The following is a 17,515-nucleotide window of genomic DNA, read 5'->3' on the forward strand; positions in this document are numbered from 1 at the left end:
TATTGAACAACAATATAGCATATTAAACAACAAAATTGTGTATTGAACAACAAAATTGCGTATTGAACAACAAAATTGCATATTGAACAACAAAATTGCATATTGAACAACAATATTGCATATTGAACAAGATTGCATATTGAACAACAAAATTGCATATTGAACAACAAAATTGCATATTGAACAACAATATTGCATATTGAACAAAATTGCATATAGAACAACAAAATTGCGTATTGAACAACAAAATTGCATATTGAACAACAATATTGCATATTAAACAACAATATTGCATATTAAACAACAATATTGCATATTGAACAACAATATTGCATATTAAACAACAATATTGCATATTGAATAACAATATTGCATATTGAACAACAAAATTGCATATTGAAAACAAAATTGCGTATTGAACAACAAAATTGCATATTGAACAACAAAATTGCATATTGAACAAGAAAATTGTATATTGAACAACAAAATTGCGTATTGAACAACAATATTGCATATTGAACAACAATATTGCATATTAAACAACAAAATTGCATATTAAACAGCAAAATTGCGTATTGAACAACAATATTGCATATTGAAATCAAAATTGCATATTGAACAACAAAATTGCATATTGAACAACAATATTGCATATTGAACAACAAAATTGCATATTGAACAAGAAAATTGCATATTGAACAAGAAAATTGCATATTGAACAAGAAAATTGCGTATTGAAAACAAAATTGCATATTGAAAACAAAATTGCGTATTGAACAACAATATTGCATATTGAACAACAATATTGCATATTAAACAACAAAATTGCATATTGAAAACAAAATTGCATATTAAACAACAAAATTGTGTATTGAACAACAATATTGCATATTGAAATCAAAATTGCATATCGAACAACAATATTGCATATTGAACAAAATTGCATATAGAACAACAAAATTGCGTATTGAACAACAATATTGCATATTGAACAACAAAGTTGCATATTGAACAACAATATTGCATATTGAACAAAATTGCATATAGAACAACAAAATTGCGTATTGAACAACAAAATTGCATATCGAACAACAATATTACATATTGAACAACAAAATTGCGTATTGAACAACAATATTGCATATTGAACAACAAAATTGCACATTGAACAACAATATTGCGTATTGAACAACAAAATTGCGTATTGAACAACAATATTGCATATTGAACAACAATATAGCATATTAAACAACAAAATTGTGTATTGAACAACAAAATTGCGTATTGAACAACAAAATTGCATATTGAACAACAAAATTGCATATTGAACAACAATATTGCATATTGAACAAGATTGCATATTGAACAACAAAATTGCATATTGAACAACAAAATTGCATATTGAACAACAATATTGCATATTGAACAAAATTGCATATAGAACAACAAAATTGCGTATTGAACAACAAAATTGCATATTGAACAACAATATTGAACAACAAAATTGCATATTGAACAACAATATTGAACAACAAAATTGCATATTGAACAACAAAATTGCATATTGAACAACAATATTGAACAACAAAATTGCATATTGAACAACAATATTGCATATTGAACAACAATATTGCATATTGAAAACAAAATTGCATATTAAACAGCAAAATTGCGTATTGAACAACAATATTGCATATTGAAATCAAAATTGCATATTGAACAACAAAATTGCATATTGAACAACAATATTGCATATTGAACAACAAAATTGCATAATGAACAACAAAATTGCATATTGAACAAGAAAATTGCATATTGAACAACAAAATTGCGTATTGAAAACAAAATTGCATATTGAAAACAAAATTGCGTATTGAACAACAATATTGCATATTGAACAACAATATTGCATATTAAACAACAAAATTGCATATTGAAAACAAAATTGCATATTAAACAACAAAATTGTGTATTGAACAACAATATTGCATATTGAAATCAAAATTGCATATTGAACAACAAAATTTCATATTGAACAACAATATTGCATATTGAACAACAAAATTGCGTATTGAACAACAATATTGCATATTGAACAACAAAATTGCGTATTAAACAACAATATTGCATATTGAACAACAAAATTGCATATTAAACAACAAAATTGCGTATTGAACAACAAAATTGCGTATTGAACAACAAAATTGCGTATTGAACAACAATATTGCATATTGAAAACAAAAATTGCATATTAAACAACAAAATTTCGTATTAAACAACAAAATTGCATATTGAACAACAAAATTGCGTATTAAACAACAATATTGCATATTAAACAACAAAATTGCATATTAAACAACAAAATTGCGTATTGAACAACAAAATTGCGTATTGAACAACAAAATTGCGTATTGAACAACAAAATTGCATATTGAACAACAAAATTGCATATTGAAAACAAAAATTGCATATTAAACAACAAAATTGCGTATTGAAAACAAAATTGCATATTAAACAACAAAATTGCGTATTGAACAACAAAATTGCATATTGAATAACAATATTGCATATTGAAAACAAAATTGCATATTGAACAACAAAATTGCATATTAAACAACAAAATTGCGTATTGAACAACAAAATTGCGTATTAAACAACAATATTGCATATTGAACAACAAAATTGCATATTGAACAACAATATTGCATATTGAACAAAATTGCATATAGAACAACAAAATTGCGTAATTGAACAACAAAATTGCATATTGAACAACAATATTGAACAACAAAATTGCATATTGAACAACAATATTGAACAACAAAATTGCATATTGAACAACAAAATTGCATATTGAACAACAATATTGAACAACAAAATTGCATATTGAACAACAATATTGCATATTGAACAACAAAATTGCATATTGAACAACAATATTGAACATTAAAATTGCATATTGAACAACAATATTGCATATTGAACAACAAAATTGCATATTGAACAACAATATTGCATATTGAACAACAAAATTGCATATTCAACAACAATATTGCATATTGAAAACAAAATTGCGTATTGAACAACAAAATTGCATATTAAACAACAAAATTGCGTATTGAACAACAAATTGCGTATTAAACAACAATATTGCATATTGAACAACAAAATTGCATATTAAACAACAAAATTGCGTATTGAACAACAAAATTGCGTATTGAACAACAAAATTGCGTATTGAACAACAAAATTGCATATTGAACAACAATATTGCATATTGAAAACAAAATTGCATATTAAACAACAAAATTGCGTATTGAAAACAAAATTGCATATTAAACAACAAAATTGCGTATTGAACAACAAAATTGCATATTGACCAACAATATTGCATATTGAAAACAAAATTGCGTATTGAACAACAAAATTGCATATTAAACAACAAAATTGCGTATTGAACAACAAAATTGCGTATTAAACAACAATATTGCATATTGAACAACAAAATTGCATATTAAACAACAAAATTGCGTATTGAACAACAAAATTGGCGTATTGAACAACAAAATTGCGTATTGAACAACAAAATTGCATATTGAACAACAATATTGCATATTGAAAACAAAATTGCATATTAAACAACAAAATTGCGTATTGAAAACAAAATTGCATATTAAACAACAAAATTGCGTATTGAACAACAAAATTGCATATTGACCAACAATATTGCATATTGAAAACAAAATTGCGTATTGAACAACAAAATTGCATATTAAACAACAAAATTGCGTATTGAACAACAAAATTGCGTATTAAACAACAATATTGCATATTGAACAACAAAATTGCATATTAACAACAAAATTGCGTATTGAACAACAAAATTGCGTATTGAACAACAAAATTGCGTATTGAACAACAATATTGCATATTGAAAACAAAATTGCATATTAAACAACAAAATTGCGTATTGAACAACAAAATTGCGTATTGAACAACAAAATTGCGTATTGAACAACAATATTGCATATTGAAAACAAAATTGCATATTAAACAACAAAATTGCGTATTGAACAACAACATTGCATATTGAACAACAATATTGCATATTAAACAACAAAATTGCGTATTGAACAACAAAATTGCATATTGACCAACAATATTGCATATTGAACAACAAAATTGCATATTAAACAACAAAATTGCATATTAAACAACAAAATTGCGTATTGAACAACAAAATTGCATATTGACCAACAATATTGCATATTGAAAACAAAATTGCATATTAAACAACAAAATTGCGTATTGAACAACAAAATTGCGTATTGAACAACAAAATTGCGTATTGAACAACAATATTGCATATTGAAAACAAAATTGCATATTAAACAACAAAATTGCGTATTGAACAACAACATTGCATATTGAACAACAAAATTGCATATTAAACAACAAAATTGCGTATTGAACAACAAAATTGCATATTGACCAACAATATTGCATATTGAACAACAAAATTGCATATTAAACAACAAAATTGCGTATTGAACAACAAAATTGCGTATTGAACAACAAAATTGCGTATTGAACAACAATATTGCATATTGAAAACAAAATTGCATATTAAACAACAAAATTGCGTATTGAACAACAACATTGCATATTGAACAACAATATTGCATATTGAAAACAAAAATTGCATATTAAACAACAAAATTTCGTATTAAACAACAAAATTGCATATTGAACAACAAAATTGCGTATTAAACAACAATATTGCATATTAAACAACAAAATTGCATATTAAACAACAAAATTGCGTATTGAACAACAAAATTGCGTATTGAACAACAAAATTGCATATTGAACAACAAAATTGCATATTGAACAACAAAATTGCATATTGAAAACAAAAATTGCATATTAAACAACAAAAATGCATATTGAAAACAAAATTGCATATTAAACAACAAAATTGCGTATTGAACAACAAAATTGCATATTGAATAACAATATTGCATATTGAAAACAAAATTGCGTATTGAACAACAAAATTGCATATTAAACAACAAAATTGCGTATTGAACAACAAAATTGCGTATTAAACAACAATATTGCATATTGAACAACAAAATTGCATATTAAACAACAAAATTGCGTATTGAACAACAAAATTGCGTATTGAACAACAAAATTGCGTATTGAACAACAATATTGCATATTGAAAACAAAATTGCATATTAAACAACAAAATTGCGTATTGAACAACAATATTGCATATTGAACAACAATATTGCTTATTGAAAAAAAAATTGCATATTGAAAACAAAATTGCATATTGAACAACAAAATTGCATATTGAAAACAAAAATTGCATATTAAACAACAAAAAGGCATATTGAAAACAAAAATTGCATATTAAACAACAAAATTGCGTATTGAAAACAAAATTGCATATTGAACAACAATATTGCATGTTGAAAACAAAAATTGCATATTAAACAACAAAATTTCGTATTAAACAACAAAATTGCATATTGAACAACAAAATTGCGTATTAAACAACAATATTGCATATTGAACAACAAAATTGCATATTAAACAACAAAATTGCGTATTGAACAACAATATTGCATATTGAAAACAAAATTGCATATTAAACAACAAAATTGCGTATTGAACAACAATATTGCATATTGAACAACAATATTGCTTATTGAAAACAAAATTGCATATTGAAAACAAAATTGCATATTGAACAACAAAATTGCATATTGAAAACAAAAATTGCATATTAAACAACAAAAATGCATATTGAAAACAAAAATTGCATATTAAACAACAAAATTGCGTATTAAACAACAAAATTGCATATTAAACAAAAACATTGCTTATTGAACAACAAAATTGCGTATTGAACAACAAAATTGCATATTGAAAACAAAAATTGCATATTAAACAACAATACTGCATATTGAACAAAAGTGCACATAGAACAACAAAATTGCGTATTGAACAACAAAATTGCATATTGAAGAACAATATTGAACAACAAAATTGCATATTGAACAACAATATTAACAACAAAATTGCATATTGAACAACAAAATTGCATATTGAACAACAATATTGAACAACAAAATTGCATATTGAACAACACTATTGCATATTGAACAACAAAATTGCATATTGAACAACAATATTGAACAACAAAATTGCTAATTGAACAACAATATTGCATATTGAACAACAAAAATGCATATTGAACAACAATATTGCATATTGAACAACAAAATTGCATATTTAACAACAAAATTGCGTATTGAACAACAAAATTGCGTATTAAACAACAATATTGCATATTGAACAACAATATTGCATATTGCATATTGAACAGCAAAATTGCATATTGAACAACAAAATTGCATATTGAACAACAATATTGCATATTGAACAACAAAATTGCATATTGAACAACAATATTGCATATTGAACAACAAAGTTGCATATTGAACAACAATATTGCATATTGAACAAAATTGCATATAGAACAACAAAATTGCGTATTGAACAACAAAATTGCATATCGAACAACAATATTGCATATTGAACAAAATTGCATATAGAACAACAAAATTGCGTATTGAACAACAATATTGCATATTGAACAACAAAGTTGCATATTGAACAACAATATTGCATATTGAACAAAATTGCATATAGAACAACAAAATTGCGTATTGAACAACAAAATTGCATATCGAACAACAATATTGCATATTGAACAAAATTGCATATAGAACAACAAAATTGCGTCTTAAACAACAAAATTTCATATTAAACAACAACATTGCTTATTGAACAACAAAATTGCGTATTGAATAACAAAATTGCATATTGAAAACAAAAATTGCATATTAAACAACAATATTGCATATTGAACAAAATTGCATATAGAACAACAAAATTGCGTATTGAACAACAAAATTGCATATTGAACAACAGTATTGAACAACAAAATTGCATATTGAACAACAATATTGAACAACAAAATTGCATATTGAACAACAAAATTGCATATTGAACAACAATATTGAACAACAAAATTGCATATTGAACAACAATATTGCATACTGAACAACAAAATTGCATATTGAACAACAATATTGAACAACAATATTGCATATTGAACAACAATATTGCATATTGAACAACAAAATTGCATACTGAACAACAATATTGCATATTGAACAACAATATTGCATATTGAAAACAAAATTGCGTATTGAACAACAAAATTGCATATTAAACAACAAAATTGCGTATTGAACAACAAAATTGCGTATTAAACAACAATATTGCATATTGAACAACAATATTGCATATTGCATATTGAACAACAAAATTGCATATTGAACAACAATATTGCATATTGAACAACAAAATTGCGTATTGAACAACAAAATTGCATATTGAACAACAATATTGCATATTGAAAACAAAATTGCATATTAAACAACAAAATTGCGTATTGAAAACAAAATTGCATATTAAACAACAAAATTGCGTATTGAACAACAAAATTGCATATTGACCAACAATATTGCATATTGAAAACAAAATTGCATATTAAACAACAAAATTGCGTATTGAACAACAAAATTGCGTATTGAACAACAAAATTGCGTATTGAACAACAATATTGCATATTGAAAACAAAATTGCATATTAAACAACAAAATTGCGTATTGAACAACAACATTGCATATTGAACAACAAAATTGCATATTAAACAACAAAATTGCGTATTGAACAACAAAATTGCATATTGACCAACAATATTGCATATTGAACAACAAAATTGCATATTAAACAACAAAATTGCGTATTGAACAACAAAATTGCGTATTGAACAACAAAATTGCGTATTGAACAACAATATTGCATATTGAAAACAAAATTGCATATTAAACAACAAAATTGCGTATTGAACAACAACATTGCATATTGAACAACAATATTGCATATTGAAAACAAAAATTGCATATTAAACAACAAAATTTCGTATTAAACAACAAAATTGCATATTGAACAACAAAATTGCGTATTAAACAACAATATTGCATATTAAACAACAAAATTGCATATTAAACAACAAAATTGCGTATTGAACAACAAAATTGCGTATTGAACAACAAAATTGCATATTGAACAACAAAATTGCATATTGAACAACAAAATTGCATATTGAAAACAAAAATTGCATATTAAACAACAAAAATGCATATTGAAAACAAAATTGCATATTAAACAACAAAATTGCGTATTGAACAACAAAATTGCATATTGAATAACAATATTGCATATTGAAAACAAAATTGCGTATTGAACAACAAAATTGCATATTAAACAACAAAATTGCGTATTGAACAACAAAATTGCGTATTAAACAACAATATTGCATATTGAACAACAAAATTGCATATTAAACAACAAAATTGCGTATTGAACAACAAAATTGCGTATTGAACAACAAAATTGCGTATTGAACAACAATATTGCATATTGAAAACAAAATTGCATATTAAACAACAAAATTGCGTATTGAACAACAATATTGCATATTGAACAACAATATTGCTTATTGAAAAAAAAATTGCATATTGAAAACAAAATTGCATATTGAACAACAAAATTGCATATTGAAAACAAAAATTGCATATTAAACAACAAAAAGGCATATTGAAAACAAAAATTGCATATTAAACAACAAAATTGCGTATTGAAAACAAAATTGCATATTGAACAACAATATTGCATGTTGAAAACAAAAATTGCATATTAAACAACAAAATTTCGTATTAAACAACAAAATTGCATATTGAACAACAAAATTGCGTATTAAACAACAATATTGCATATTGAACAACAAAATTGCATATTAAACAACAAAATTGCGTATTGAACAACAATATTGCATATTGAAAACAAAATTGCATATTAAACAACAAAATTGCGTATTGAACAACAATATTGCATATTGAACAACAATATTGCTTATTGAAAACAAAATTGCATATTGAAAACAAAATTGCATATTGAACAACAAAATTGCATATTGAAAACAAAAATTGCATATTAAACAACAAAAATGCATATTGAAAACAAAAATTGCATATTAAACAACAAAATTGCGTATTAAACAACAAAATTGCATATTAAACAAAAACATTGCTTATTGAACAACAAAATTGCGTATTGAACAACAAAATTGCATATTGAAAACAAAAATTGCATATTAAACAACAATACTGCATATTGAACAAAAGTGCACATAGAACAACAAAATTGCGTATTGAACAACAAAATTGCATATTGAAGAACAATATTGAACAACAAAATTGCATATTGAACAACAATATTGAACAACAAAATTGCATATTGAACAACAAAATTGCATATTGAACAACAATATTGAACAACAAAATTGCATATTGAACAACACTATTGCATATTGAACAACAAAATTGCATATTGAACAACAATATTGAACAACAAAATTGCTAATTGAACAACAATATTGCATATTGAACAACAAAAATGCATATTGAACAACAATATTGCATATTGAACAACAAAATTGCATATTTAACAACAAAATTGCGTTTTGAACAACAAAATTGCGTATTAAACAACAATATTGCATATTGAACAACAATATTGCATATTGCATATTGAACAGCAAAATTGCATATTGAACAACAAAATTGCATATTGAACAACAATATTGCATATTGAACAACAAAATTGCATATTGAACAACAATATTGCATATTGAACAACAAAGTTGCATATTGAACAACAATATTGCATATTGAACAAAATTGCATATAGAACAACAAAATTGCGTATTGAACAACAAAATTGCATATCGAACAACAATATTGCATATTGAACAAAATTGCATATAGAACAACAAAATTGCGTATTGAACAACAATATTGCATATTGAACAACAAAGTTGCATATTGAACAACAATATTGCATATTGAACAAAATTGCATATAGAACAACAAAATTGCGTATTGAACAACAAAATTGCATATCGAACAACAATATTGGATATTGAACAAAATTGCATATAGAACAACAAAATTGCGTCTTAAACAACAAAATTTCATATTAAACAACAACATTGCTTATTGAACAACAAAATTGCGTATTGAATAACAAAATTGCATATTGAAAACAAAAATTGCATATTAAACAACAATATTGCATATTGAACAAAATTGCATATAGAACAACAAAATTGCGTATTGAACAACAAAATTGCATATTGAACAACAGTATTGAACAACAAAATTGCATATTGAACAACAATATTGAACAACAAAATTGCATATTGAACAACAAAATTGCATATTGAACAACAATATTGAACAACAAAATTGCATATTGAACAACAATATTGCATACTGAACAACAAAATTGCATATTGAACAACAATATTGAACAACAATATTGCATATTGAACAACAATATTGCATATTGAACAACAAAATTGCATACTGAACAACAATATTGCATATTGAACAACAATATTGCATATTGAAAACAAAATTGCGTATTGAACAACAAAATTGCATATTAAACAACAAAATTGCGTATTGAACAACAAAATTGGCGTATTAAACAACAATATTGCATATTGAACAACAATATTGCATATTGCATATTGAACAACAAAATTGCATATTGAACAACAATATTGCATATTGAACAACAAAATTGCGTATTGAACAACAAAATTGCATATTGAACAACAATATTGCATATTGAAAACAAAATTGCATATTAAACAACAAAATTGCGTATTGAAAACAAAATTGCATATTAAACAACAAAATTGCGTATTGAACAACAAAATTGCATATTGACCAACAATATTGCATATTGAAAACAAAATTGCATATTGAAAACAAAAATTGCATATTAAACAACAAAATTGCATATTAAACAACAAAATTGCATATTGAACAACAATATTGCATATTGAAAACAAAATTGCGTATTGAACAACAAAATTGCGTATTAAACAACAAAATTGCGTATTGAACAACAAAATTGCGTATTAAACAACAATATTGCATATTGAACAACAATATTGCATATTGCATATTGAACAACAAAATTGCATATTGAACAACAAAATTGCATATTGAACAACAATATTGCATATTGAACAACAAAATTGCATATTCAACAACAATATTGCATATTGAACAACAAAATAGCATATTGAACAACAATATTGCATATTGAACAAAATTGCATATAGAACAACAAAATTGCGTATTGAACAACAAAATTGCATATTGAACAACAATATTGAACAACAATATTGAACAACAAAATTGCATATTGAACAACAATATTGCATATTGAAAACAAAAATTGCATATTAAACAACAAAATTGCATATTGAACAACAATATTGAACAACAATATTGCATATTGAACAACAATATTGCATATTGAACAACAAAATTGCATATTGAACAACAATATTGCATATTGAAAACAAAATTGCGTATTGAACAACAAAATTGCATATTAAACAACAAAATTGCGTATTGAACAACAAAATTGCGTATTAAACAACAATATTGCATATTGAACAACAATATTGCATATTGCATATTGAACAACAAAATTGCATATTGAACAACAAAATTGCATATTGAACAACAATATTGCATATTGAACAACAAAATTGCGTATTGAACAACAAAATTGCATATTGAACAACAATATTGCATATTGAAAACAAAATTGCATATTAAACAACAAAATTGCGTATTGAAAACAAAATTGCATATTAAACAACAACATTGCGTATTGAACAACAAAATTGCATATTGACCAACAATATTGCATATTGAAAACAAAATTGCATATTGAAAACAAAAATTGCATATTAAACAACAAAATTGCATATTAAACAACAAAATTGCATATTGAACAACAATATTGCATATTGAAAACAAAATTGCGTATTGAACAACAAAATTGCATATTAAACAACAAAATTGCGTATTGAACAACAAAATTGCGTATTAAACAACAATATTGCATATTGAACAACAATATTGCATATTGCGTATTGAACAACAAAATTGCATATTGAACAACAAAATTGCATATTGCACAACAATATTGCATATTGAACAACAAAATTGCATATTGAACAACAATATTGCATATTGAACAACAAAATAGCATATTGAACAACAATATTGCATATTGAACAAAATTGCATATAGAACAACAAAATTGCGTATTGAACAACAAAATTGCATATTGAACAACAATATTGAACAACAATATTGCATATTGAACAAAATTGCATATTGAAAACAAAAATTGCATATTAAACAACAAAATTGCATATTAAACAACAAAATTGCTTATTGAAAACAAAAAATGCATATTAAACAACAAAATTGCATATTAAACGACAAAATTGCACATTGAAAACAAAATTGCGTATTGAACAACAAAATTGCGTATTGAAAACAAAAATTGCATATTGAAAACAAAAATTGCGTATTGAAAACAAAAATTGCATATTGAAAACAAAATTGGGTATTGGAAACAAAATTGCGTATTGTACAACAAAATTGCATATTGAACAACAAGATTGCATATTGAACAACAAAATTGCATATTGAACAACAAAATTGCATATTGAACAAAATTGCATATTAAACAACAAAATTACGTATTAAACGACAAAATTGCATATTGAAAACAAAAATTGCATATTAAACAACAAAATTGCATATTGAACAACAAAATTGCATATTAAACAACAAAATTGCGTATTGAACAACAAAATTGCGTATTAAACAACAATATTGCATATTGAACAACAATATTGCATATTGCGTATTGAACAACAAAATTGCATATTGAACAACAAAATTGCATATTAAACAACAAAATAACGTATTAAACAACAAAATTGCATATTGAAAACAAAAATTGCATATTAAACAACAAAATTGCATATTGAACAACAATATTGCATATTGAAAACAATTACGTATTAAACAACAAAATTGCATATTGAAAACAAAAATTGCATATTAAACAACAAAATTGCATATTGAAAACAAAAATTGCATATTAAACAACAAAATTGCATATTAAACAACAAAATTGCTTATTGAACAACAAAATTGCGTATTGAACAACAAAATTGCATATTGAAAACAAAAATTGCATATTAAACAACAAAATTGCAGATTGAAAACAAAAATTGCATATTAAACAACAAAATTGCATATTGAACAACAATATTGCGTATTGAAAACAAAAATTGCATATTAAACAACAAAATTGCATATTGAAAACAAAAATTGCATATTAAACAACAAAATTGCATATTAAACAACAAAATTGCGTATTGAACAACAAAATTGCATATTGAACAACAAAATTGCATATTGAACAACAAAATTGCATATTGAAAACAAAAATTGCATATTAAACAACAAAAATGCATATTGAAAACAAAAATTGCATATTAAACAACAAAATTGCGTATTAAACAACAAAATTGCATATTAAACAAAAACATTGCTTATTGAACAACAAAATTGCGTATTGAACAACAAAATTGCATATTGAAAACAAAAATTGCATATTAAACAACAATACTGCATATTGAACAAAAGTGCACATAGAACAACAAAATTGCGTATTGAACAACAAAATTGCATATTGAAGAACAATATTGAACAACAAAATTGCATATTGAACAACAATATTGCATATTGAATACAAAATTGGGTATTGAACAACAATATTGCATATTGAAAACAAAATTGCATATTGAAAACAAAAATTGCATATTAAACAACAAAATTGCATATTAAACAACAAAATTGCATATTGAACAACAATATTGCATATTGAAAACAAAATTGCGTATTGAACAACAAAATTGCATATTAAACAACAAAATTGCGTATTGAACAACAAAATTGCGTATTAAACAACAATATTGCATATTGAACAACAATATTGCATATTGCGTATTGAACAACAAAATTGCATATTGAACAACAAAATTGCATATTGCACAACAATATTGCATATTGAACAACAAAATTGCATATTGAACAACAATCTTGCATATTGAACAACAAAATAGCATATTGAACAACAATATTGCATATTGAACAAAATTGCATATAGAACAACAAAATTGCGTATTGAACAACAAAATTGCATATTGAACAACAATATTGAACAACAAAATTGCATATTGAACAACAATATTGCATATTGAAAACAAAAATTGCATATTAAACAACAAAATTGCATATTGAAAACAAAAATTGCATATTAAACAACAAAATTGCATATTAAACAACAAAATTGCTTATTGAAAACAAAAATTGCATATTAAACAACAAAATTGCATATTAAACGACAAAATTGCACATTGAAAACAAAATTGCGTATTGAACAACAAAATTGCGTATTGAAAACAAAAATTGCATATTGAAAACAAAAATTGCGTATTGAAAACAAAAATCGCATATTGAAAACAAAATTGGGTATTGGAAACAAAATTGCGTATTGAACAACAAAATTGCATATTGAACAACAAGATTGCATATTGAACAACAAAATTGCATATTGAACAACAAAATTGCATATTGAACAAAATTGCATATTAAACAACAAAATTACGTATTAAACAACAAAATTGCATATTGAAAACAAAAATTGCATATTAAACAACAAAATTGCATATTGAACAACAATATTGCATATTGAAAACAAAATTGCGTATTGAACAACAAAATTGCATATTAAACAACAAAATTGCGTATTGAACAACAAAATTGCGTATTAAACAACAATATTGCATATTGAACAACAATATTGCATATTGCGTATTGAACAACAAAATTGCATATTGAACAACAAAATTGCATATTAAACAACAAAATTACGTATTAAACTGCATATTGAAAACAAAAATTGCATATTAAACAACAAAATTGCATATTGAACAACAATATTGCATATTGAAAACAATTACGTATTAAACAACAAAATTGCATATTGAAAACAAAAATTGCATATTAAACAACAAAATTGCATATTGAAAACAAAAATTGCATATTAAACAACAAAATTGCATATTAAACAACAAAATTGCTTATTGAACAACAAAATTGCGTATTGAACAACAAAATTGCATATTGAAAACAAAAATTGCATATTAAACAACAAAATTGCAGATTGAAAACAAAAATTGCATATTAAACAACAAAATTGCATATTGAACAACAATATTGCGTATTGAAAACAAAAATTGCATATTAAACAACAAAATTGCATATTGAAAACAAAAATTGCATATTAAACAACAAAATTGCATATTAAACAACAAAATTGCGTATTGAACAACAAAATTGCATATTGAACAACAAAATTGCATATTGAACAACAATATTGCATATTGAATACAAAATTTGGTATTGAACAACAATATTGCATATTGAAAACAAAATTGCATATTGAAAACAAAAATTGCATATTAAACAACAAAATTGCATATTAAACAACAAAATTGCATATTGAACAACAATATTGCATATTGAAAACAAAATTGCGTATTGAACAACAAAATTGCATATTAAACAACAAAATTGCGTATTGAACAACAAAATTGCATATTGAAAACAAAAATTGCATATTAAACAACAAAAATGGCATATTGAAAACAAAAATTGCATATTATACAACAAAATTGCGTATTAAACAACAAAATTGCATATTAAACAAAAACATTGCTTATTGAACAACAAATTGCGTATTGAACAACAAATTGCATATTGAAAACAAAAATTGCATATTAAACAACAATACTGCATATTGAACAAAAGTGCACATAGAACAACAAAATTGCGTATTGAACAACAAAATTGCATATTGAAGAACAATATTGAACAACAAAATTGCATATTGAACAACAATATTGCATATTGAATACCAAATTGGGTATTGAACAACAATATTGCATATTGAAAACAAAATTGCATATTGAAAACAAAAATTGCATATTAAACAACAAAATTGCATATTAAACAACAAAATTGCATATTGAACAACAATATTGCATATTGAAAACAAAATTGCGTATTGAACAACAAAATTGCATATTAAACAACAAAATTGCGTATTGAACAACAAAATTGCGTATTAAACAACAATATTGCATATTGAACAACAATATTGCATATTGCGTATTGAACAACAAAATTGCATATTGAACAACAAAATTGCATATTGCACAACAATATTGCATATTGAACAACAAAATAGCATATTGAACAACAATATTGCATATTGAACAAAATTGCATATAGAACAACAAAATTGCGTATTGAACAACAAAATTGCATATTGAACAACAATATTGAACAACAAAATTGCATATTGAACAACAATATTGCATATTGAAAACAAAAATTGCATATTAAACAACAAAATTGCATATTGAAAACAAAAATTGCATATTAAACAACAAAATTGCATATTGAACAACAAAATTGCATATTGAACAACAAAATTGATATTGAACAACAATATTGCATATTGAATACAAAATTGGGTATTGAACAACAATATTGCATATTGAAAACAAAATTGCATATTGAAAACAAAAATTGCATATTAAACAACAAAATTGCATATTAAACAACAAAATTGCATATTGAACAACAATATTGGCATATTGAAAACAAAATTGCGTATTGAACAACAAAATTGCATATTAAACAACAAAATTGCGTATTGAACAACAAAATTGCATATTGAAAACAAAAATTGCATATTAAACAACAAAAATGCATATTGAAAACAAAAATTGCATATTAAACAACAAAATTGCGTATTAAACAACAAAATTGCATATTAAACAAAAACATTGCTTATTGAACAACAAAATTGCGTATTGAACAACAAAATTGCATATTGAAAACAAAAATTGCATATTAAACAACAATACTGCATATTGAACAAAAGTGCACATAGAACAACAAAATTGCGTATTGAACAACAAAATTGCATATTGAAGAACAATATTGAACAACAAAATTGCATATTGAACAACAATATTGCATATTGAATACAAAATTGGGTATTGAACAACAATATTGCATATTGAAAACAAAATTGCATATTGAAAACAAAAATTGCATATTAAACAAGAAAATTGCATATTAAACAACAAAATTGCATATTGAACAACAATATTGCATATTGAAAACAAAATTGCGTATTGAACAACAAAATTGCATATTAAACAACAAAATTGCGTATTGAACAACAAAATTGCGTATTAAACAACAATATTGCATATTGAACAACAATATTGCATATTGCGTATTGAACAACAAAATTGCATATTGAACAACAAAATTGC

Source organism: Saccoglossus kowalevskii, chromosome 15 (genome assembly GCF_978046115.1).
Source record: "Saccoglossus kowalevskii chromosome 15, keSacKowa6.1, whole genome shotgun sequence".
Classification (NCBI taxonomy): domain Eukaryota; kingdom Metazoa; phylum Hemichordata; class Enteropneusta; family Harrimaniidae; genus Saccoglossus; species Saccoglossus kowalevskii.